The sequence below is a fragment of the Netta rufina genome, assembly GCF_964035555.1.
Source record: "Netta rufina genome assembly, chromosome: Z".
In the NCBI taxonomy this organism is placed as follows: Eukaryota; Metazoa; Chordata; class Aves; order Anseriformes; family Anatidae; genus Netta; species Netta rufina.
The window spans coordinates 9,290,116-9,312,029 of NC_140126.1; the positions used below are offsets into that span (position 1 = coordinate 9,290,116).

The window sequence follows — 21,914 nt, forward strand, 5'->3', positions numbered from 1 at the left end:
GCCCCGGCCGCCCCCCCCCCCCCCCTCCTCCTCCCTCCCTGCTCTTCGCTCCCCCGCCCGCCTCCCGCAGTCGCGCACCGAGGGAGCGGCGGCGGCGGCCCCCGGCAGCGCTGCCCCCCCCCCCGCCTCCCTCCCTCCCTCCCTCTCCCTCCCTCCCTTCTCCCGGCCGCCCCCCCCCGGCCCCGGGGCGCCTCTCGGAACCGGTTCGGCCCGGCCCGTGCCCATGTTGTGAGGCGGCCGCAGGGGGACGGGATCCGCGCCGGCCGCTTTACCCCCCCCCCCCCTCACCACCACCACCACCACCACCCCCCCCCGGCTCTACATGTTCGCTGCACCGAGGAGGAGACGGAAGAGGAGCCAGCCCCCCTCCCGGCCCGGATTATTGTTGTTATATTATCTCCCCTCCTCCTCCTCCTCCTCCTGCTCCGCGGCGGCGGCCCAGCAGCGGCGGCTCCTCTGAGGAGGGAGGGGGGCGGATTGCTCGCCCCCTCTCCCGGCTCCCCGTCGGATTCAGACGCCGATTTGCTCAGGTAATTCCCCCCCCCCCCCCCTCCCTCCCCGTCGTCGTCGTCGTCGTCTCCCCTTCCCCTCCCTGCCCTCTCCGCCAGCGGGCCGGGCCTGCCAGCCTTACCCCCCCCCTTCCCTCGGCGGCCCAAGCGCTGCCGGCAGCCCAGGCCCCGCTCCGGGGGCGGAGGGCAGCGGGCGGCCGAGGTGTCGGTCTCGCAGCCCCCCCGTGCTGCCGGCGCGGCGCTGGCGGAGGAGGTGGGCTCCTCCCGGGCTGCCGGCAGGCCTAGGCCCGGCGGAGAGCGCAGGCCCCGGCGGCCAGCGCCTTTCCTCCAGCTCGAGGATTAAAGGGAGAGGCGAAGCGGCTGCTCGGTGACAGGCCTCGGCCCGGAGAGGAGCAGCAAGCAGGAGGAAGGAAACAATGCCGCGAGTGTGCGCGGAGCCCGTGCCATATTTACAACTTCGCCAGGGCCGGGAGGCGAGGTCCCAGCGCAGACAGCCCCCTGAACTGAGGAAGGAGTGAGCGGAGGAGCAGGGGGAGAGAGAGACAATGTAAATAGCCCAGGAGCAAAAAATCCCCCTCTCCGGGTTTCTCCCCAACTCCGCTCCGAACACGCAAAAGTTGGCGTGGAGATGGATTTATAACGTGCAAACGCTTGATCTCCGAATAATAAAGCGATTGATTAGCGCGTTAATCACTTCGCGTATTTATAGCATAAAACTAGAGCTTGTGGGGTGATTGACACGGCACGGACACCTGCAGACCCAGAAAATACGGATAGAGGAGCGTATCGTGCCAGGTATTCCACGCAATCTTAATGTTTACGTGCTGTAGACGTTGGGGGAATACGTCCAAAATTCACGAGAAATGCTATTTCGTGCCTTCTAAGAAACAGAAAATGGGGAAGGGGTCGCGTGTGAAGCGGTGCGTTCGTGACATTTCGGGGACCGGGATGAAGATGAGATCTTGCCCTTAGAACTCAGGAATCAAAGATAAATTGAACCAAGTGAAAAGTGAGGAATGTTGAAAAGTGTCATCCTTTCTTGTCAGGCCATATCACTTTGAGAGCCTGGGGTTGTTATTGGCTGTTTGTGTCCGTGATGTTTGAATATGTAATTAGGTGTCATTTTAACAGGTCAAATGCGTTTTGTAAGTGACTGTTGATTAAGTGTCAGGCCTTTATCCATAAACGGTGGCTAATTTTCAGTAAGGAAAAATCTTGGACTTAGCGTGTGGCAGAGTTGAGAGTGTTGTGAAAAACTGAAGTAGATGTAAAACAAACGCCCTGCGAACTTGTAAAAGTACTCCTTCAGAAATTACATAATTGAGGGAAATTTTGAGGTACCCAGTTTCACCTTTCATATAGAAAGGGAATTTGCAGATGGTAAACAAGTAGTAACATTTTATAATTCATCTATTTTTAAAGTAGGTTTTTAAGCTGTTTGAGCAGATATGTTGTAGTAATAGCTGGTTATTGTATCTAATATAGCAACTTTCTCGGGTATTGTGGTTTAGAGCCTTAAAAACTGCGCGGGGGTGCCTCCGAGTGCCCTGATACATGTTTAAAGGGGTGAAGTTAATATAGCTGTCACGTAGAAGGCGTGTTTTTAATGCTGTAAATCCGTGTAGTAGTCAGTAGCGTGTCCGTGATTTGTATTGGTCAGGGAGCAGTTTGAATTTTAAAAAGCCTGAAGATCCTGCTGAGCCCCAATCCCGGCCTCCCTCCCTCCCACTAATCTCCCATTCCTGTCTTTGTGCTGCCTGGTCCTGTTAGACACTGTTTGCAACAGGGCCTCAGGCCTACGTGCGTGGAGAGGAACCATTTCCACTCCGAAAAAGCAGCTTTTTATTTTTAAACTTTATGAATCGCAGAGGGAGCCACTAGTTGTCTCGAACTGTCCCTGTCTCTGCGTGTAGCTGAACTGCTGTTTTCTTTTGATCCGTAGCGTGTGTAGGGGCCGAGTATAACTCTGCTTTACAGGAAAGAAAGGACTGTGCAGAAGTACTTGTAGTTCTTGGGTAGTTTTCATCATCAGAAAGCGACGTTAGCTGTAGCATTTCTTTCGTTGATTAAAACAACTCCCGTTTTAACGAAAATGCGTTTGTTAAGCTAATAGTTGTGAATTTCTCTGCCTTATTTTTCATTTAAGGAGGTTTACTGAAATATGAGATACGAACAGGAAATCAGCCACTGTAGTTATGTAGTTCCTGTCAAGTTTATCTTTCCAGCGTTCTGTTTACAGCTTTTTTTTTTTTTTTTTTTTTTTTTTTTGTCAGAAAGCATGCACTTTTCTGATACCAAAAATAGGCGTATTTATAGAGGGAAACTTAAGGTGCTGGCTATTTGTGATTTGTAGTGAGCTTTTTGTTTTTGTTCTTCTGAACCATACATGGTTAATCCTCAATTATTTGTTTTAGCATGCTTTTGGAATTGTAAATTTAAGGCAGAAGTATTTAATGTAGAAATGTAAGATGACATTTTAGTGTTGTTTTCTTTTTTTTTTTTTTTTTTTCACTATGTAGGCCATAGTTAAGTGTTCGTAGGGGGAGGGAACATGACTATTTCACTTTCATACTTTATTTTCCCTAGCATTAGGAGTTTATACTGATCCACTGCTTGTCATAACATCTAACTGCTTAAGGTTTTAGTTATTTTTTGCACGTTTTGGAAATACGAAATTAATTTTTTCTTGAGATATTAGTTGTAGCAATTATTTTAACTAAAAGAGTTTTTTTTTTCTTTTTGTTATCTTTTACTTGGTACTTTTGACTACCTTGTATGTTCTGAATTCCTCTTCTATGTACATGTTTTATTTATACTTTTTTCTCTCAACTGCTTGAATGTTTTCCCTGAAGTTATTCCAACAAAAAGCATTTCCCTGAAGCTTTTGCTGTCTTGTACAACTGTTTTTATCTTTTTTGTATAAGGACATAGAAATAGGCATACCGCTAAAAACATTTTTATTTTTATTTTTATTTTTTTACATTTGAAATATTTTATTTTAATTTGAGAGAAACAAAGTGAAGGATCAGAGAAGCAAAATTACACCAATAAAATCATTTGCACATCCGTGTTCTGCATGAGTACCTGAACCCCAGTGCAACCTCATTGCATGTTTGGGACTCCATCAACAATAGTGTTCATGTGACTGACTCTTCTTGCAGAATCAAGGCAATGTGTAGCCTTTGGGTTAGAACCATGTTGTTATGTTGTTTGTATAACGAAAAAGAGATTGCAGCCTTAATCCTGAATGGTTTGTGTGTATATCCCTTGATAACATAGTTTGCTATATTTTGAAGGATACTAGATGAAAAAAACATCAAAAGTGTGAATTGATTTGAGCCAAGGATTGGTGTAATGAGTTTCCTATTGCAATTTTCTGTGTGTTCAGCAGTAAATGTGGTATTTTTATGTATGTATTATATTACAAAGTGTTAAAGTCATCCTATTAAATTTATATTAATATTAATTTCATAAATATTACACAACAAACGTAAAGTTAGTGGACAATTGCTAGTAGCTAGGTGAAATATATCCTGAATATAGAGAGCTAAGGTATAAATTGTTTTCAAATTCAGAACTTTATGCTTTCTATAAATTATTCTAGAGGAATATATTCTATATTCAACAATGTGTGGACATTTTGGCAGCAATTATGGGCATCCTTAATTGGAAAAATATAAGTTATGGTAACCTTAGAGGTTAGTGTCTGGTAGGTGTGAGGTGGATCGTCCAGTGTTAGAATAGCTGTTTATTGTAGCAAAATATGTTATTAGAAATATTTAACATTTGAAAAACAAAGAAACAACACATTGGCAGTTTCAATATAATACAACTTTTTTTTTTTTTTTTTTTTTTCCCAGTATTCCTTTATATGTATATCTTTATTACAAATAGTACAGGTTAGGTTAGTTTCTGATTTTTCAGCCATCAGCAGTAACAAGGTGAGCAGCCCACAAGGAAATGCTTAAAATTGATGATACCTGTATATTATTGGTAATAACCCCATATGATAATGGCCTTCTTTAACAGCCAAAAAAGGAAGTACTTTTGAAGTGAAAGTATTATAAAACCTTTTAGTACAATTAATCTATATTTGTGTTTTTATTTTATTTTATTTTATTAGTGTTACAGCCATACTTAGTAGATGATCCTGAGGTGCAAACATGTGGGAGAGAAGTACTTTTTATCAGTGTCTGCTGTACCTCAGGATTGAGGACGTTGTGTTTGAGGATATTGTACAGGAGCTATCATTTATGTCTCACTTCCTGTCCCAACTGTTCACTGTGGAAAATCTCACTAGCAAAAGGGAGTGGAGAAAGGGTTTTGGCCCAGCTGTGTGTATAAACTAAAGGGAAATCCAGTTAAGTTGAATGTAGTTGTTGGTGCTGTACATGAAGGTGCCTACTTGGTTTACACAAGTAACTTTTTAATAAATATTAACATTGAGGAGCATTTTTATGGTAAAGGCTTTCAGTCAGAACAAATTCTAGAAGACTGTATCTTATTGTTTTCAGTGTTTATGTCAGCTGGTTCTGAGTGGTTTTTCAATTGCATATCTCAGAATTCTTTTTGTGGTGAGATATTCCCATTCACATAATTGCTACAGTTTGATATGACACACTTTGTGTTTTTTTTGCAGCAGCGTGTATGTGTAGACATGAAATGCATTTTACAGGAACTGTGTTAAAAACATCGGGCTGCAAAGTCAGGCACTCAGATAAGGAAGGAACAAGCTAAGACTTCAGAAACAAACATGATCTAGTCTCCTATGCCATACACTGGGCCTTTAACTACATTATTGTACTTCACCCTTACCCTTACAGCCACTATTCAGTGCCTCACACAGTGCATGGGAAATGCCAGCTGACCAGTATACTGTTATAACCCAGTTTATGTATTTGTTCTTCTTTGTCATACAGTGTGCAGCCTGCTGCCTTACTACTTGCTGCATTGCATCCAAGTCTTTCAGTGAGTGCTGAGGTGTTTTCATCAGAAAATTATCTTCAAAATATATATCTATGCTTTACAAATATTAGAGGTTATGTCTTTAGCTTATCCATAATATTTTATTTCAATTTTTCTAGATGGAAGATTGAAACTCAGTCAAAATTTTGAGTTTTAAAAGTGTTTATAAATCTTGAATGTGTAAATTGATATGTTTACATGCTGTAAAATAAGTAAATATCTCCAGAATAGTGAGTTCATAACATTATTTTCTTTCATTTTATTCGTAGCTGTGTCTCGCACTTCAACATAGCAGGCCCATTGTTGCTCATGCTGCATCCCTAAGAAGTATACAGTGAGTTTTCTCTGATAGTCTAGACATCTTTTCAGTTTCAACTGTCTCGGTCATGCCAAGATTTCCAAAAAGAGATTTCCTGTCCTGAAAAATTAAAAATAATCTCCCTCCATAATGTGAAGAACCCAAAATCTCTATAGGAAAATCAGAGACAGCAACTGGATAATAATCCAAAACCTGCATGTGATTAATAGCTTGTCCACAATATTGGAGACATTCAGAATGCTACTTCCAGCAGGAGCTAGCAACCATGGAGAATGTCCTAAGCATTGGCTATTGGCCATGAAGGATGACACTTTGCCTTTTAGAGTGGTAATAGTTCATGTAAACTGGAAATGCAAACTTCTGCAGCCTAGTGGTCAGACCATTTCATTGCAGTGTTTTTCTGTTGTCCAGTTAATATTTATGCTGACTTGTATGACTGTGTTAGGAAAGCAGGACCATTCTAGGTATAGTGTGTGTGTTCTTAGCCAAAATGTTGCCTTTGGGATGTAGGAAGCCCAACTTCAATCTGTATTAGACAGATTGTTCTTGAACCTCTTTTTCCCCCACATATAGCTTTTTATGTTGTAATCATCTGCTCTAATTATGGCCAGTAGGCTCTGGGTATGGAACAGGTAGAACAAGTAGTTCTAAGTCTTTTTTTTTCTTTTTTTTTTTTTCCTTTACTTTACTTTCCCAGTGATGAAAGTTTTCTGTGAAAATAAGCTGCTTTTTTTTCTTTTCTTTCCTTTTTTTTTTTTTTTTTCTTTTTGCAGTAAGAGTTGTTTTTGACACATTGGCAGTTTCCAGCAGAAGATCTTCTGGATATGTTGTTTTTGTTTTTTTAATTGTTTGTTTTTATTAACTGTATGTTATTGAAATTTATTAATAGAAATGCAACATCCCTTAGAGAATCTCTTTTTGCTATGCAACACTGCCTTGCTCATGGGACTAAATTGTAGGTGTAAGCAACCATAATTCTGACATTTTTTAATACTTTAATGCTTGGCTTTATAGTTCTAACCCTCTTTCTCTTTCTCTCTCTCTCTCTCTCTCTCCTTTTTTTTTTTTTTTTTTTTTTTTGCTAATGTGTCTTACCAAACTCCTGGAATGTAAGCACGTGTCTGTGACAGTGCAACCCCTATCTCGTATGTCTGAACTAACAATCTCTCTTCTGTGTTGACCAGATACTCAGAAAGGATGAAGTTACAAATATTTTTTCTCTGAAATTTTATTTTCATGTCTTAGGTTTCAATAAAGACTGTCCCACTTCTTGCACGTCATCTTCCATTCAGATATGTAGCTATCACTTTTTCTTCAGAGATGCTTTCTGGTCATTAACTGGGGAGGGGGAGGGGAAGGCAGAATTCAGAGGTCTCATTGGATGCTACACAGCAGATACTTACGTAGCTTTGGGAAAAATAAGCTGGAACATGTTTTATGTAATTTAAAAGTTAGAAAAATTTTGGTAAGGCTATAATAGAAGTGTTGTAAGGATGCATGGAGAGTGCTTTGTGGAGATATAAAACCAGTTAAAGTTATGTTTTTTTTTCTGAATGGAAAATTAAAAATCTGCCCAACTATTTATTTGCAAAATTTCTCACTCAAAAGCTAGTAGACATGATTGTTTTTTATTGTAAGGTATTCGATTTTTGGTTTTTCTTTGTTTGAATAATGGGAATTGAATTGTTTTCCAATAGCATGCTCAGTTATGATCGGTTCTTTCTGGCTTTTTTTTTTTTTTTTTTTAACTCATATTTAGGAATAACCTGTAACATAGAAAAAGCTTTATACTAGAATTTGGCAATTATATAAGCAATTGAAATATTGCTTAAGTGTTGCTAGTCGATTTCTAAAATATATGTTGCTCCCTACTTATTTTGTATAGATGAGACTGGTAGTGACTCCTCTCGGTTTTCTAGCACTATTAAAAGGCACTGACTTTACTTCCGACTTTGCTAAACTTCAGTCATATTGGCTGAAAGTGTCCATGCTGGGATGATTGCCATTAATAGCAATAGTGACCAACTGTTTTAATAAAGCTTTAAACAAAAAATGTTCATGGGATTCTAAGGGTCAGCCTAGAGAAAAAAATGTTCAAAGATAATTTCTGACTTCTTCTTCAAGTCATTTGAACTTCCCCATTTTTTGAGAGACAATCTTAAAATTTGAGTGAGGAGAGTTTTGCAGTAGGAATGTGCATTTTGTTGCCATTTGAAAATCTGTCAAAAAATTATGCAAGTTACTGGTGTCTGAAAAATTAGTTGGCTTCCCTGATTGTAAATATTAAAGTTGGAAAATGCTTTGTGCACAACAGGACTTCTCCAAGTAAGTACGGTTGGTTATAAGCACTGGGATGTGGTGCAGACTGCTTTGTTTGCAGGTGGCTGTTCAGTGCTTATCCACAGCGTTGATTTGTTCAGGTGTGGAAAAGACAAGAACTGAGGTTACTTGTGTTCGGAAAGGCAAACACATGGAGGAGAAGAGGGAACAGAATTTGCACAGATGGGGAGGGAATGGGAGCTTGAAGGGCAAGAATCTGGGAGGAGGGTAAGACCTTGGAGTTCCTAAGGAAATGATGACTACCTGACAGGACTGGTATGGGAGTGGGTGGGACAGATGCAAGCGTCCTTGGTGAAGCTGCAGGAAGAGCTGTGAAATAGTTTTAACAAGAAACTAAGAGGAGAGCGGTCTGGAACTGGGTGTAGAGTCAAGGGAAACTGTGTAGCGGTGAGAATGAGTGGGAAGTATCTTCTGAGAGAGGCCAGCGAGGGGAGGTGGAGCAAACTGCCTGAGAAGCCAAAACTACAAAACAAGGATTGGCTGGGGAAAGAAGCATTATTTCACACACAGGAATTTGTTGTTAGAATTGCCTTTTTTTTTTTTTTTTTTTTTTTTTTAACTGAGGAAATCACATAATGAGAAAAAAGCCCAGAAATGTGGAGTACATCTTGTAATTGCAAATGGTAGGGAAATCTGTAGTACAGATTATCTGTGTAGCCTGCATTTGGCATCTTTATGAATGCATTGTGGTAGTCCTGAAGTCCACTGTCACTGTTCTTATGACAAGATGCCTATTTCACTGACTGTGTTAAATAAAAGTAGCTTCCTTAATAGAGATTTAAAACAAAACAAGAAAAACAACAGATTAGATTGATGTCTCATAGGATCAGCTTTAGAGATTGTTGATCCTGTCCTGGGGAAAGGGATAGACTCCTGAGATTGCTTCCAGTCCTGTTTTTTATGTTTAAATATTTTGATATCTCTTTGGTGTTCAATCTATAGTCCTTCGCCTTAATCACTTCACGTCATTAGACCCTGCTCCAGAGATAGAAATCTTAATTTCTTCACAGGCTTTTCTGTAGCTTGCATTGGAATATCGGAATGCTTCACAAATGTGTTTGTTTTTTTTTTTTTTTTAAATGTTTTTGAGCAGAGAGTGTAATCTTAAAAAGTTAGGAAATGGGATGTAAAAGTTGGTCATTAGCTCTATGACTCCGGAAGTCCAACTAGAGCAGCTGTAGGACCTGACATTTAAATTAACCTGCTTTTTTAAATCGTAACATGTGATAGTATTATAGCACATTTCATTAATTTTGGTTACAATATAGCTAATCAGTACTTCTTCAAACTAGGTGTCAGAGCATTCAGGAAAAAAGAAAGACAGAAATATTTACTGTTAGTAATAGAAGTGGAATCAGGTTCCTAAAAGCAGCATTTTTTTTCCTGCAGTCTGATCTCTGGCTTCTTTTGCTTCATACTTCTTTCACTTTTACTTCAAGAGTCATGTATATAACTGACCTTATAGCCTTATGAATAGCTTCTGATTCATCTCCAGAGCAGATCCCTCCTGTACACTGAAAGGAGATTGGGCCTATGGGTGGGAGGGGAATGTTACGTGATTATATAATCAAAAGGCTGACAGAATTCCTGAGTGCAAGGGGCATTTATTAACTTTTGATTGACTTTGCAAATGTGATCTTTTAGCCCGGGTGTGGGGGGTTTCCTGATAGAAGTCCAGAAAGCTTTGAATTTGGGTGGATGCACAGACAATGTGATGTTTAAGTATCTGTTGATGTGAAGGCTGACTTCTTTTCTGTGTTGAATGTTCTGTTTTAAAAAGTTCATTAAAGTTAGATCTTCAACATTTTTAATTATGAATTCTAATGTTTGTTAGAATGTATCTACTACATCTTTTTAAGTGTTGTCTTGTAAACTAACTACCACAGTATAGTAAGTAAAATTGTAAACTTGATTTCTGCATCATAAAAAGGAATTGGAATGAGATCAAAAAGGGGCTTCATTGTCGTGATACTGCTGTTGAGCAGGTTGGCCCCCTTGTGTCAGTCACAAATTTGAGACGTGTGAGCTTGCCAAATGGAACTGATAACTCCAGTGGTGCTGAGCAAAATACCTATATAGGTTAGTCAATAGAAAACGTTGAAGAGATTTTTACCTCCTAAAAGAGAGTTTAAATCGATTTATTTGATACTCATATTCTCTCTTTAAGGCTCTTTCCCTGTTCTAATTAATTTTCTTTGCAATGTGGTGTGATGTACTACTACTCCTTCAAAAGGAAGAGAAGGGTATGCCTGCTACTTCATAAAGTCTTAGAGCTAATGGAAGACTCTAATGGATAGTGACAAATACATGTTTGAACCACCTGCTACTGAGGAGGATGTTAGAATCTGGGTATCTGCTGTCCCAAGCAAGTGGTCTTCAGTGCAGCTGAGATTTTGGGTGAAGGGATGAAGGCAGTGGCTATGGTGTGAAGTACTCAGTTCTCTGTGCATTCAAAATGTGTGTGTATGTAACTGGACTTTTCCTACTGTGAGGATCTTGCCCTGGTTTAGATGCAGAACAGGTGTTGAGCTTTTTAATTCTGCAAAAATAGTGGCAGTTCCAGCATATGCTGAAGCAAAACTGTAGGTGAACTTTATTGGTGGGAACTTAGATGACTAATGGCATAGATGGAGAGTTGTAGGAACACACTATGCACTCTAGGGTCACTATTATAAAAGATTATTTAGAGTTATGGCTCTGCATATTTACTCACTGGAGTAATTCCGTCTGCTTCTATCTAGTATGATATAAAGGTTAGTCATGTTATTTACAGAAGTAGATCATTTATTTTTACCACAGAATATATCATTAAAATATTTGAGGAATTGCAATAAAAATGGTTTGGTTTAAAAACTGTTTTGTCTGTAATTCTCTAAATATTATTATATGAACAAACCATTGTAATACCACAAGGTAAACATTCTCAGTTTTCATATCACATTGTAATCTGTCTGCAACCTTGAGGAAGAAAAATGAAAGCTACTTATTTAATTTAGTGCCATGTTAAAAATTATATTGAATTAGTAGACTTCAAATAGGATTTCTCTCTCTTTCTGTAAATGTTTGTGTTTATTTCTGACAAATCCTTTTTCTAGGCTCAAATTAGACATACGATGTCATGGGATTCAGCAAGTTCTTAATCACATCTTGATAAATAATTAGTCAATGAAGTCTTATAAAACAGTTCTGTAGATGGACTTCTGAAGATTCTACATAACTTGTTAAGTCCTGGTAATTTGAAGTTATTGCATGTTCAGCTACGGTGAATGTTCAATTGTATATATGTAGCCTGTAGCAATGGCACATAACTCGATTTAATTTAACCCTGTTTCATTGCTGGCTAAGGAAGGTTGGATTAGTTTGCATTTTTCATGGGCTAAGTGTGTATATGCGCAATTATTGAAAGTCAGCTGATGAGTAGCTTCAACAGCAAACTGTTGAAGGTCTCCTACCTACACCTAATTACTGATACAGGTGTGAATTTGAACAAGTTTTTTGAGAAGGACAGTAAAAATGGATGAAATATCTCATTCTAAGATATATTAATTTTTAAATCCAGTTAGAAGATATCATAAAGCTTGTTATGCATACATGAAGTCAACTATTTTAGGCAAGAACAGAAAAACATAGTCTGTTTTATGATCATCAGGCTTATATGCTCATGCTGTTTATAATGAAAAAGAAACAAAAACTAGAAGATGGGTGTACTTTAGTTTTCTTGTGGAAGACTTAGAGTATTAGGAAGATGACATTAGTCTTGAGTACATTTTAGTTTCACATATGTGATTACGGTGAATAAAATATTCTGTAAATCAAATTGCATGTGGGCTTATTAGTAGGGTTGCATGTCAGTGCTTTAAAATGATTGTTGTGGAAATGTCCATTTTCAGTGTGCTTATACAGGTATAATTATTTGAAATTGATACATGTCAACATATTTGCTTCCTGAAATAAGTTAGAATTCTCAGCTGGACTTTAAATAGGTTGGTCCCTGTATCTTAGGGTACTCAAATATAGTAAAATATTTAGTCACTGAGCTCAATGATTTTAAATTGGAACACGCAAGACTATTCAAGAAGTGCTTTTATTTTTATTTAAATAGTATATAATCACTGTATAGGTTAGATTTACCCCACTAAGACCAACAGTAACTCTAATGACTCCGTCTTAGTTGCTTGGTGTTGTTCTTGTGGTTAATTAGGGTTTTGTCATAATAAATGTTAAACATTTTATTAAACTTCATAGGATAAAGACTTGTGGAATGGAGGGTATGGGGGAAGAGAAGGTGTTGGACTGTGGCTGGGAGTGCTCATTGCAAAGATGTAACAGTAGGCTCTCACTTCTGTGGTTTCCTTGCAGTAACTTTCTGAATTCTGAACATAGCTTAATGAATTCAGCATTCGTGTAGCTTACTAATGTGCTAATCAATGGTTTGTTAATGTGACGTTAACTTCAGATAAGTTGGTAGAATTTATATCATCTGTGTAAAAGGTTTTTATGTATGATTGGGTAATGATCCAGATACTTTTCCATGGAAAAGGATAGAGTCATGTTTAAAACCTTGCCTTAAGTCTTTCAGGAATTAAAAAACTGAAAACAAAACAAAACACCTACTTGAGAGCCAGTGTTATAGAAGATCTAGAAGAATATGTTTGCTAGGAGTAAACATTAGGAATAATTAGCAGTGGAGGGAGATCAAATTCTTTGTAGTAAGAAGCTCATAAACACAAATGTAAATTAATATCGGATAAGGCGAGATAGCAAGTTAGTACTATACAGAATACTATTGCCAATATAAACTTGTCTCATACAAATATTATCATGTGTGCCAAAACATGCAGACAGTCATGTTAAACATGTGGCCTGGGAAGGCCATTTGTGGTTCTGCATGTCGCAATTTATGGTCTCCCGTGGCAACTGTTAAAGAGAAGAAAGGTTTATGAATTGAGATGTGTCCCTGGATCATGTCCTGTGAGTTAAAATTTTGCTTTTGTTTGTTTGTTTTTGAGAAGAGGGTCTGTGTTGCCACAGGAACAGATCTTTTCCTTATTTCTACTTAGCTGCTCTCCTCTAAGTTGTAAGTTTTATCACAGAGGTTGGTGGTGGGTTCAACATCAGGAGAAAAGAGGACAGGAACTCAGAAGTTTGAAGTGCTGGATAAATGGCTAGCAAAGAACAGTGTCCCTACCTGTATAGGTACCTCAGCATCTGAAGTAAAAAGGGAAGACAAGAAACTCAGAATAGCTACTTCTTATTACACTTGAGTGTATGCATCAGTCTTGATGCCAGTTTAAAGTAGTTGAGGCCTGATCCATTTCAGCTGCTTCTGGTCTCTGTTTCAATGTCATGTGAATCAGGCTAGCAGGGTGTCATGGTTCATTTTTAATGTCTGTATTGCCAGAATTTTCCCATAAGGATGTGTAGCCTCTGGGCCCTTTTTGTGCTAAAGTGATTTTCGGTTTGGAAAAAAACAAATTGATTCTATTCGTTCTGCAATAGCAAGGCTACAGAGGACCGAGGATCTTCTCCAAAATGAGCTTGCGACATTTGTGAAATAATGTCTCACACGAGAAAGATGAGCCACCTTTCTAAAAGGTGGGTGTGTATCACCTGCATCCCAAGGAAAACAGCAGAGATCATTAGCTTTCCCTTATGGGTACTGCCATGCATACGTATAGCAACGCATCTTACCTTGCGCGTACCGATCTTCATTGGTCAGCTAAGGATGGCAGGCAAATAACACTAGGTGTATCTATCTCATAATAGGATAACCTGAAATACATAACATTGTTATTTTAGTGTGATTTAAAGTCTTTAGTGTTTAAATCATTGAAAAATATGATCATCCCATTTCAGTGGCCTTTTAATGCTTTTTCAGCACTCTTCATGACGTAATGTATTTTAAAATACATCCCCTTCCTAGAGAAAACCAACTCTTTGTTGCAGTTGAACAGGTTAAATAAAGTGTTCAGCACAGAATCATGTACATTCTATTAATATTAGAAAATCAAGCATCACTGAGTGATCTAGTCTTCATTTTATGTACTGATTCATGTGCATGGTCAATTATGGCTGCTGTTTATGTCTCTGTAGTATATGGGCCACGGTTCACCTTTGCCTTAGCAACAGCTGGGACAATGCTGCTGTCTGAATTCTGTAGTAGAAGGCTTGGTATTAATACCTTAGAGAAATTAAGGGCTATAATTAGCCCTCTATTCCACTGTAGTGAGTCTTAGATCCTTAAGAAAAGAAGCATGTAGAAGATGGTCATCGTTTAGAGTAAAGTGCCTGAAGAATAAAGAATGTAGGGGATAAAGGCTGGTTACAGGCAGGGAGAGGAGGATTCGCTATGGATTGTCTTGGCTTGATCGTGCAAGGACTGATCTAACCATCGTGGAGCAGTTTCTGGGCCTTCTCCACCTTCCCATATTGTAGGCAGCTTGGCAGTTCAGTCAGTATCTTACAACTGTCCATAGCCTAATAATTGCTTCTGAGCAAAAATTCAAGTTTTAATATTTTCCATTCAATTTAATGAACAACTTCTGGGAGAAAGGATTCATGTAATTTCTGTCTCTCTAGCAATTGATGGTGAGGGAAGTAAGATTTTCACTAGTGTCTCTCCTCTATACTTAATTTACATGACTTCATACGTGGTAATGTAATCTGAGTAATATTTTTAAATGTCTGGCTATTTCTCTTTTGTACATGTGCAGGATAATAGTTGTACAATTTTGTATGGATCTTGCAATTGCTTCTTGATTTTCCTGTTATTTTCTAGATCCCATTACAGTCCGCTTCAGAGAGCCTTAGACAGCTTTGATCTCATGGATGATTTTAAATTTTGCTAAATAGGCAAGTATTCCAAGACATTACAGGAGATGGCTAGAACTTCTGGAATATGTTTGGTTGTTATGGTACTAATGTGTTTTGTTTTTGTTTTGTTTTTTAATATTCCTGTAGCTGACAAAAACTCCGTTTATCAGGTGTGAGTTTAGAAAACAGAAGACTGGGGGGGTTTAGATGCCTATAGTTCAGTTTGTCACCTCTCACCCATAACCCGTTTGGGCCATGTTTCTATGATAAGGCAATGGTCTCATGGCTGTACAGCTTCCCATCATCAGGACTGCTACATCTACATTTCCTTGAGCTTAGAAAAATATTGCATATGCAGTGATTGCATCAAGGCTAACTAGGAAAATTATGGCAGCCAATGAAGAATAGCTTTATAGGTAAATTTTCAAATTTCTTGTGTTATAAATTGTTGTTGTACAGGTTGGACAGTATAGTACTTGCAGAGCATAAGGACTATTAATAAAACCTTTTGTGGATTACATTAAATTAATTTACTATCTGTTTTCAGAATGTAGGGGTTTATTACGGGTGACCATGCTTAGTCACTGTATATCCCATTCTAAATTATGTTTACCCAAACAGGAATCCTTTCACCATAGTAGAGCTTTGAATGGTATTAAAATTGTGTAAGTCTAGTTTATTCAAAACTGTTGAGTTGTAGTGAGAAATAGTTGAGCTACACGGCTATGATCTCCTGGTTCTAAAAGTGGAAAATTAAGGAAAAATGTTTTTATGTAAAAATTGATGAATAAATTTTTTTCACCAAGTTATATTTACTTTTTATGGTAAGAACCCTATTTAACAGGGTTTAATTGATACCTGCGAAAAGGACAGGCTTTAAAAAGTAGATTAAAAATGTAGATAGTGATAGTGCTGCTGTATGCAGTAGTTACTAATGATCTAACAGTCCATTCTGGATTACTTGTTTCCCTATCCCCTGGGGATAAGGATTTAAGGTGGAAATTTTATTTTTATTTTTTAATTTGTTTTTTTTTTTTTTTTAACCATGTTACCAGATAGATTGTCATATGCAAGAGTTTAACTATGAAAAACACCCATGGAACCTGAAGTTCTCTCATCATTTTGTAGGTTTATAGTGTTTCTTCTCTTGAGCATAATTTTGATACTTCTTGTCCAGCCACTACTGTAACTATAGCTTTAGTTTTCTTATACTGAAATAGTTGTTAATTTGCTGTGGGGGAGGTATTACTGGCCAGAAATTCTCATGATCAACTTCATATAATTAATCCTGGTTGTGTTATTTGTGAGTGTGTGCTTATATATAATACAAAGAGAAGTGGGAAATCTTAATTTGAAAAACAACTTGAGTACTAGAAAGAGACTAAACACCCACACACGCATGCACGCACACCCCTTCTCAGTCAGTTAAACATTAGAATACTGCCAGTTGAGTTTCAGTGTTTTCTAAAACTATGGAGGATATAGAAAAATCCTTATGAGGAAAAGTAAGTTATTTCCAATCTGGCTTATTGTATTAAACCACAAAGATGGTACAAAACCAGACCTTTATATTAATAGTAATCAAAGAATAAATCTCTGTACTTCAGGTTACCCGTGCAGTATGATTTCTTAGTTTTTCAAGTTCCTAGTTTGAAGAGCAAGTGGACAAAGCACAGTAAAATGATGTAGAAGGTGGTGTTATTTTAAAAGAAAAAAAAAATCAGCACCTTATCAGCACAGAACATTTCTGCACCCTTCATCTAGTCAGTTGTCATACACAGCTTGTGCCTTATGACTCTTGAAATTGGATGACTGATCTAAGTGCCTTTTTTCACCTACTGCTCAAGAGGTCTTGGTCACATTGTGGCAGAAATCCTGACATTTAGGTACTTTTTGCTGGTGGTGGTAATCTCTACAATTGCAGCATGTGGTGTTTGGGTAATCATACAAACTGGTGTTTTTAAAGAATGTGTTGTCATAGTCTGTTTGTTAAGCTTTGCTTTAAACATACAATTGCAAGTTAAATTTGGAGTTGCCGCTTACTACTAGTAGGTCTCAATGAACAGCTGTGTGAGGCTATACCTTGCACAAATTATACCTTGATCTCCAAAACTGTCAGTAGTACATGACCTATGCTCTCTCAAAGGTTCTGTCTAAGACTGATGTTTGCTTACAACTTCTCAGAAGCACCAGGTGCTGGAGCATGCAGGCTCTGGTAAAAGTAAGAGGAATTTTAGCTGACCTAGGCAATGAAAATAGCTTTTTGAGGAAAAGAAAACACAAACAAGTGTTACAACTTTAAGAACGAACTGAAAAAATATTTTAATGAAAGGCTTTTGGATAAGAAGGGCGTTTTCCTTTGTGTTGTACATTACCTAACATGTGGGATCTATTCATTATTGAACTCTGTTGCTACTGCAGCTGTATCTGATTGTGAATAGTATAAAAACTGACACAGTCTATGATTAAATCATTTGCTGAACTAATACAGTTTTGTTAAGCAGTCAAAATTCTGGAACTAAGCCATATATGCCCAGATATGTTTGAAGCTTGTTGGTCCTACTTCTTAGTGCTTATGGAGTGTGAAAAATTAATATCATTTTGAACATGCCATGCTACAAACAGCAATCCAGAAAGTGTGATCAACTGTAGGTATTAATACATTTTTATATAAATTACTGCTTAAAAGACGGGTTCTTTAAGTTACTAAGTTTTACTCTATAATGTCCATAACTTACAGTTTTAATGTGTTTAGTACAGTTCTTTTTTTTTTTTTTTTTTAGATGCCCTGTGTTAAATGAATGCAAGGTGATGGGAATTATGCACTCTTTAAAGTTGTTATAGCTCTGTCTTTGCTTCTGTCATGTGATGAGGTGTTTTTTCTATTCAGAATGTGAGGGGGTTGTTTGGAGTGGAGACTGCCTGTGGTGTTAAATTATTAGTAATTTTTAGTTTAGTGGTGTGGACAGGCCGTTATCCTTCAGATTAGGGTAGGATAACTCAATTTGGCTTGATCTGTCTTTTGTTAAAAGTGAAATCATTTAGCTATTTAGGTGGAGTGGCAAATTTAGAAATAAATGATTTACTTTGAATTGGTGATTCTTACCTCTGACATTCGTGGCTTACAGCTTTTACTTTTTTTTTTTTTTTTTAAGCAAATAATACAAGGAGAATTTTGGTAAGAAAAAAAGTACAAGTGTAAAAAAAAGAAACATATCTAAACCCATCAAACTGTGATACACTACGTTTTCCTTTATTAATGTGTTATATAAGTTCTTTGAGAATTTTCCTTGGCTTTATCCTGTCGTTGTTATGTTTGAATTTCCATTTGTGTTTTTTTTGTTTTGTGTTCTTTTCCTGTGAGATAGTGCTGTCTCTTTTCCTAACGTTTCTCTGTGAATAGAGAGGAAGGCTAATGAAAATTGCTGGCCTCAATATGATGCAGTTACCATAATTTGCGCTAATGTAGGCCTTTATGGTATTTATGCAGAGCTGGTAAGAAGATATAACATGAGGAAAAGAGAAGCTTTTTTAAAAAAACAAAAACAAAAACAAAAACGGTGGCCACCAGCATACTGCTGGTATGTCGTCACTGCAGTGTGGTGGAGGAAGTGTACTTCAGACTTTGGTATGGGATGGAGCCTGCTGAGGTATTGACCTGCAGAAACTGACTGACATCAGTGGAAGTTATGTACTGCCTGTGCAAGAGAATTGTTTCTGCAGTTCCTTGGTCACATGGAAGTCTTTGTGGAAGTGAACTTGAAAAGGATTTTAAAGACAAGGGTAGCAGAGATCAGGGAAGTAAACATACTGGCTCAGGAAAACCTTTCTTTAAGAATTGTTTCCAGTATTTTGCTCTTTCTGAATGCCCTCAAAATTCTTAACACCATGACGTTTTTATGTGCAATATTTTTCTCTACTATTTCTTCACTATTTTCTTTCCTGAACAGCAAGAATGAGAGTTTTTTTTTCTCCATTTTTAATATTACAACTTTGAGATTGCAAATAATGTTCAGTATTTTACACTATTCTCTTTTATAATGAAAGGGAAGAAAAGTAACAAAATGAAACCATGTCAGAAATCAGGAACTTTGGAAATGGTTATTCTTAGTATAATGCCATTTATACTGGTGCCATTCCACCTTATCTTGTACTGATCATTGAGCACAGAATCACAGAATGGGCAGGGTGGGAAGGAACCTCTGAAGATCATCCAGTCCAACGCCCCTGCCGAGCAGGATCACCCAGAGCACATTGTGCAGGATGGCATTCAGGTGGGTTTTGAATATCTTCAGAGAAGGAGACTCCACAAACTCTCTGGGCAACCTGTCCCAGTGCTCTGTCACCCTCACAGCACAGAAGTGCCCTCTCATATTCAGCCAGAACATCCTATGCTTCAGTTTGTGCTCGCTGCCTCTCATCCTGTCACGGAGCACAACTGAAAAGAGACCAGCTCCATCCTCTCTGCACCCTCCCCTCAGATATTTATATGCATTGATGAGATCTAAATAATCTTTGCCTACAGCCTCTTAAAATCTAATAAAACTTTCTGCTCCTTGATAGGCTGGGAGTATTCAGTACCCACAGAAGTTTCTAAAAAAAAAAAAAAACAAACAAAAAAACCCACTACACTGCTACTGAAACCTAGGCATTGCTCACCTGTTCATGAAACTACTGGTTATTTTCTAGTATTTACTACTACTGTTATTTGTGTATCGTAAACCATTTGGGAAACATCTTGGGTCATTACGTCTTTTGAAGAGGGTCCCCTGACAGTGTTGGAGGCATTACCAGAGTGTTTCTGAAATTTCACCCAGAATCTCGTACTGCTTTGACGGCATGTATGAATACTTCAAAGTTGGAGGTCAGGCTAGCCACTGAATAGAATTCATGTTAGAGAAGAGCTTGCCCTTAGCATCTGAAATCTCTACCTGTACAAAATGAGACATTTACAGTGAGGATTAAATTTGAAGTTACTACGTTAATGAGTGCTGTCTACACAATGTTACATAATAGGTTAACTATCAACATACATACAGATGTTTGAGACGTCAGCTGTGAGTTGTTTTCAGTCAGTCTATTCAGTAGAGGGAAAACTTCCTTCCAATGAACTGCTGTGGGTTTGTTGGCAAGTGAAACATCAGCTGGAGTTTGAGTTTATTAGTAATGTTCTCCAGAGACCACCATGGGTAATTCTTTCTTGCACAGTATAAAAATAGTTGTTACAATTTTGCTGACTTCCTAGTCTGTAGAAGAAGTAAATTGTTTAATGCTTAGATGTTTTTCTCCGTAGTACAAGCAATGAAAATGGCCAGGGTTTGCCAGTATAATTATTAAGCTGCTGTATTGCAGAAGGTGTAAGGAGTCCTGGATTCTGCAGAACAGTATGTTAGAAATTCTTCAGTGACCTAAGTAAATTTGAATGGTGGATGTTTTAGTGATTGTACGTCTTTATTTTGATTTGGACAAATTATTTAGTGCTATTTTGAATCCAGCGAGTTAACGCTTTTCTTACATGTGGTTTTTGACACCGTGATGCTTATCACTGCATAATTGTCCCACAAGAGATGCAAGTAATGCTACAGCTGTGCTAGAATAGCTGAAGGCCTTTGTGGTGTGTGGGCTCTGTAGGGTGTTTGACAGCGGGCTGAACATTTGAATGTGAGTGTTAAAAGTGATATACTTCCCCAGGCAGACTAATGTTGGTGAAGTGGTGAAAGCAACATCAACAGTTGAATAAAAAAAAAAGTTTTAGATCACTACATAGTCTCTGTAGTACTTGGAAATGAGAGGTCTTTCATTAGAGTGTTATATTCATCATTGGTGATTAAGTTCCCATGATCTTTTTCCACCTGCCCACCCCCTTTCTTTTTTCTTTTTTTTTTTTTTTTTTTTTTTCCTTTTTGTCCCTGCGTATCTGTGGTCAGGTATACCTCTCAGGTTGAAATTATTATGATATAATATTCAAGAAATTGGAGATATTGGCAGACTGGACAGAAGAATTCAGTACATCTGTATTTTCAGAGATCCCATCGCTTTCTCACCACTAATATGCTACTAATAGTTAATGGTAGAGAACAGAACCTGGCCTGAGGGAGCAAAAGGAGGATGATTGATCGTAGTTTTTCTTGATGCTTCTGTAGTAATAGTTTCTCTTGATCTTTTTGTGAAGCATTGGGGACAGCCTGGAAGGAAACATGGCTAAGGAATACAAATCACAGAAGGAAAGCAGTAATACATAGAATGCTTGAATTTGAGGAAGGGATTTTGCAAAATATTTTTTTTTTGGAGGAGTTGTCGGTAGAAACAGTAGTAGAGAAGGAAGTGTATTTGTTTTTGCTGTATGTGTTGAAAATGCAAGGGAGGAAGCAAAGGGAAATGAAGAAACAATTATTACTTTTTTCCTGTTCCCCAATGCAACTCATATTTGCATTAGAAACTTAAAATACAAAGCTCTTGAGTAACACCTTTCACTATAACGTTAGTTCATCGCATTCTTACACTCTTATTTGTGTATCATATCTATCTTTTTCTTTAATGAATTGTCAATAGTACTCTGAGAACAGTGGCTTTTGGTGTCAGTAAGCCACTGAAAGAGTTTAGCTGTTGCATGGAACTTTATTCTGTACTTTGTGAGCATCTTTAGTGCTGCTACTTTCCCTCAGGATCTCTGATTCTCAGGTTGTGCTGCATTTATTGTTTATATATGCACATACTCATTTCTGTTTGTGAGAAACAGAGTTGTGTTTTTGCCATAGAGAATTACTTTTCTGTAATCCCAGGTAGTTGTGTAGTCAGAATAAGGAGAAATGAGAAGTAGATAAGTGGACAGTAGAAGGCCTCACTATTCCAAAATATGGAAAAGAAGTTGAGAAAGACAGGATCAGCAGTGTGAGAACAGTAAAAGGAAGATCACAAGTTCCCAAAACATAAGAAAGGAGAAATTAAAGTGTTGAAAAAAAAGAAAA

General features: G+C 38.1%; 1 protein-coding gene across 6 annotated transcripts in view; it reads left to right on the forward strand.

Annotated features, from left to right (window-relative positions):
- The first annotated feature begins 347 nt into the window (after positions 1-347).
- The window catches only part of NIPBL (NIPBL cohesin loading factor), a 163,419-nt gene continuing 141,852 nt past the window's right edge, over positions 348-21,914 (forward strand). For all 6 annotated transcript variants that reach the window (XM_084305614.1, XM_084305618.1, XM_084305617.1 and 3 more), the window contains exon 1: positions 348-530. The gene's annotated coding sequence lies outside the window, so the exon portion shown is untranslated. The remainder of the gene's footprint in view (positions 531-21,914) is intronic.